At 35.6% G+C, this 5000-nt stretch overlaps 1 protein-coding gene across 1 annotated transcript in view; it reads left to right on the plus strand.

The window, feature by feature from the left end:
• The first annotated feature begins 2542 nt into the window (after positions 1–2542).
• The window catches only part of LOC125027141 (origin recognition complex subunit 4-like), an 11413-nt gene continuing 8955 nt past the window's right edge, over positions 2543–5000 (plus strand). The window contains exon 1 of the mRNA XM_047616001.1: positions 2543–2719. The gene's annotated coding sequence lies outside the window, so the exon portion shown is untranslated. The remainder of the gene's footprint in view (positions 2720–5000) is intronic.

Consider the following 5000-nt stretch of genomic DNA (forward strand, 5'->3'; position numbering starts at 1 on the left):
TTTTCTTTTTCTTTTTCTTTTTTTTCAGATTGTTAGATACACATGCATGTTAAGCTGATTCTGAAATATTTATGAAATGTTTATTATATTGTTGAAAACCTTTAATAAAGTTTAGATAGACTAGTTCCCTGCTTTGTATTATTTCTAATGTTCTTTACAATTTTACATGTAGGTTTTTTGAATATTTGTAATGGTCTAGCATTACTTTCTGAAATACTACAAAGATTTTGTGCTATAAACTGATAAGAGACAATTTGTTAATTTTTGTAGAATTATTTAAATGCAAGATGAATTCAACTCCCACTATTGTTTTATTTATACTTGAATTGAAAATTAACATAAAACTTGATCAAGTGAGATGTTAGGAGACATTGTAACATGAATGATATATATAACCTATAAATACAACCACATCCATAAGCTAAAGTGCATGCATAATCAGGTACAGAAAAATTACATACACACCTGTACAATCAGAAAAAAACACAATAAAACATATACATATGTACATATAACACACACACACAAACGCTATTATAGATATAAAACAATATGCCAAAAATATATAGATATAACAATATATAACATATATGTAAAAACAAAAAAAAAAAATATATATATATACATATATATATATATATAAAATGTCTACATATACCTTGTGTGTGTGTGTGTGTGTGTGTGTGTGTGTGTTTATGTATGTATTAAATGTGTATATGTATGTTTGTGTGTGTATATATATTATATATATATACATATACATAAACACATGCACTCACACGCACACGCACACGCATACGCACACATATGTACATGTATATATGTATATATGTATATATATACATATATATTATATATTTGGATGTGGATATATACATATATAAAAATATATACATATTATCATCATCATCATTGGGGAGCTAACGCTGGTGGGGGCTCATATTTGCATCCCTTTGTCTCCACCTGCGAGGGTCCCTCATGGTGAGCCACCAGGCAGGGGCCTGGCCAATCTCTAGTTCTTCACAACAGGTTTGATCGATCTGCCCAACCCACGAATTCCTTGGTCGTCCCACAGGCCACCTCCACCCAGGTTGTCTCGAACAGAGACAACCTGGTGGGCAGGATCATCCTGGGGGAAACGAGCCAGGTGGCCATATAGCCTGAGTTGGCAATCACAGATTGTGCAACTTAATCCTGAGGTAATGGGAAGAGCTCGACAGATCCCACCACAATTTACAGCACTTTCAGTACCAGTATATAGGCTTGCTATTAATCCAATATGTATATATATATATATATATATATATGTATATATATATATATATATACTATGTGTATATCTATATCTATATCTATTTATCTATCTATATATATGTATATTATATGTATATGTGTGTGTGGGTGGCTGCGTGCGTGCGTGCGTGCGTGCACGTGTGTGCGTGCATATATATACATATATACACGCATATAGCAAAGGGAGGTCAGGTCAGGTCGGAGGATTAGCCAGTATATGCATATATACATATATATATATATATATATATATATATACATATATATATATATATACATATATATATATATATATATATATATACATATATATATACATATATATATATATACATATATATATATATATATACATATATATATATATATATATATATATATATATATATATATATATATATATACATATATATATATATACATATATATATATATATATATATATATATATATATATATATAATATATATATAATATATATATACATATATACATAATATATACACATATATATGTATAAATTTGTATATTTTTGTATATATGTATATATACATATATATATATACATATATATGTATATATGTATAAATTTGTATATTTGTGTGTATATATATATGTATATATGTATATATGTATATATACTTATATACACATACATATATATATATATATATATATATATAAATATATATATATGTATACATATATATATATATGTATGTATATATGCATCTGTATATATATATATATATATATATATATATATAATATTCATATATATATATATATAATATTCATATATATATATCTACATATATAATATTTATATATATATGTATATATATATTTATATATATATAATATATATATATTATATATATGATATATATAATATATATATAATATATATGCATATATATATATATATATATATATATATATATATATATATATATATGCATGTTTGTGCAATATAATATGATGAAAACTGTATAGTCTTCATATAAATAAAAAATAGAAAATGGCACCAGGAGCTTGATGTTATTCAGAAAAGCTCACACACACAACACACGTGCACGCAGGATTTAGGTACAGAGGTAAAAATGCCCCTCGTGAGAATGCAGCGTCGTTGTTCTAAGAGTGACGTTCAGTGAGTAATCTCATGCACCCAGATAATTCCCTGTAGAACACAGCGGGACCTGAAGCCCTGAAACTAAAGGAACGGCGGCCGCGTTCGCAGAAGCCCCCCCCCCCCCCCCGTGGCCGTTCCCGCGCAGCGAGAGGAGCCGCAAGAGCCGCAGGAACCGCAGGAGCCGAGGACCCGCAGGAGCCGAGAAGCCGCAGGAACAAGGCTGAAGGAGGACTGCCTCTGCCCGAGAGGCCTGAGCGGCGGCAGGAAAGAAGAGTCGGCGGCGCGTCACAGGAGGTAATGTTTCTTGAGAATGTTGGGCGCGAACGTTGAAAAAGGAAAAGAAACCACTTCTAAGAATCTTGGTTTTGTTTCTTTGTAAAGGTTTGGGGAAATGACTTACCTCGCGGAAGGACTCGGAAATGGCAAGGAAATACAGGGCAGAGTGACCGAAAAGAAGGCTTTTCAGCCATGCCATTTCCTCGCAGGTTCATGAGAAAGTCCTGCAACGGTAATACTTTGGTGAACATGTATAAGAAAATGTTATGAGAGTATCATATAAAAGGAAAATTGTACTCATAGATATACGAAATGTAGGCAAGAAATGTCAGAGGTTATGAAGGTAGTACGAGCCAGGTGCCTTGGGAGCCCCCAAGGCCCTCTGGCCAGTGGGCCCAGGGGCTGTCCCCCCAGGGAGACACGCGATCAGATGGGGTCAGGACGGAGCCTGGCTTGGGAAGGCTCTTGTTCATGCGGCGATGTTTGTGAATCTCCGGGAGTGGCCTCGATAGGGACTAGAGTCTCGGAGGGAGCAGTCTCTTCATAAACATTTGCCAGTACTCTTATTTGTCATCTGCAGCAGAAAATAATAAATGATTTACACATATATGTGAATAATTAAAACAAGGAATAATTACCGCAAGGTCAATGTGCAGGGTGACATGCTCCCTTTAACCCTCAGTAAAAGAGGCTTTGTGTCCAAGTTCCATGTGGCGAACAGGCCCTCAACCAAGAGCTGCCACCAGGCCACTAGCATGCCTTCTAGCGATTGCCGTGGAACCTGGGATTGTGTCCCCCGAGTCGTACGATCACCATACCCTTGCCCTGCTTGGCACTCTGGCAGAGGCCAACAAAGCTCTTGTGCAGATGTTCAGCAGGGCAGAGCCCCCCCAATCCCTTTCCCATTGTTGTCGTGGGGGGGCTTAGGAGGCGGAGACTGGGACCCAATGCTGGGGAACTCCCCAACCTTGGGACTCAGCCCTCGACTCAACAAATTTTGCAAGGTCTTTTTTTCCCCCTCCTACTTTTTCCTTTCTGTCCCTTCACCAACCCCTTCTACTATCCACTTCCTAAAGTGTGAGAGCCGTGCTGAAAGGATGAAAGGCTAACTTTGTGCCAGTCCTGAACGGCCTGAGGGAGCCATGGGCACGGTATTCCCCTGCTTTAGTTGTCTAGCCCTTACCCCTCAAGCGACCCTGAGGGGTGGACTGTTTCTCTCCCCAACATACTCCAGGCTTATCAGGGCCAACAATGAATAACCTTTAACCATTAACCATTCCATTATTAGAGGCAATGAGCTTGCCTCTTCATCAAATAGCTCCACCAATTCAAACTCCCCCGATTCCCTGACCCCAGGCTCTCCTTTGACCACGGCTCTGAACACTACAACTAATAACCCCTCCTCAATGCCGACTAGTACAGTATCCACCCTAATCAACACCCCAGGAGACATTTCTACTCCTAACATGCTCAACTTCAACAACTATACCCCCACAACCTTCTTCATCAACTACCCCATTCTCCCTTATACTACCTTACAACCTTATTGTCCACCTCCCATAACACTACCTCCCTCAACACTACTCCCTCTTCCACATGCCCCCGTCCTTCTACTACCCCCATCTCTACAAAATTCTTAAATAATCTATTTAGCCCAGCCAAGTGGGACCTATTTTCGTGATCCCTCCCACAACTTCTCACACTTTCTGCTTTGACAACCTGTTTTCATTCCTCAAATGCATATACATCCTTCACTTGATCTAACCCCTATACATTACCTTACCCAACCTTAACCCATTTACTCGTCAATTCCTTTGCCCAACTTTGACAACTAATCACTAACTCAACCACCCTTCACTACCATTTACTATAGTGCTACATGACATTAGATGTCTAGCACATTTATTTTGCTTTTAATTAACCAGCAGGGCAGAGTGCAGGCTGATGCTCTGTTTGAAGCAAATTACTAAGATATCTGTAACCTCTATCTTGTCAGATTATATATAAATATGGCCATGATGAGTGGGTGCAACCTTTGCCAGTAGGTGTGAACTTACCAACATACATAGATAGATAGATAAATAGGTTTTATATATATATATATATATATATATATATATATATTTTATATATATGTATGTATGTATTATATATATATATATTTATATATATATATATATATATATATATATATATGTATGTATTATATTTATATATATTTATATATATATGTATGTATTATATGTATATATATATATATATATATATATGTATGTATTATATATATATGTATGTATTA

The sequence above is a fragment of the Penaeus chinensis genome, chromosome 7 (assembly GCF_019202785.1).
Source record: "Penaeus chinensis breed Huanghai No. 1 chromosome 7, ASM1920278v2, whole genome shotgun sequence".
Taxonomy (NCBI): Eukaryota; Metazoa; Arthropoda; class Malacostraca; order Decapoda; family Penaeidae; genus Penaeus; species Penaeus chinensis.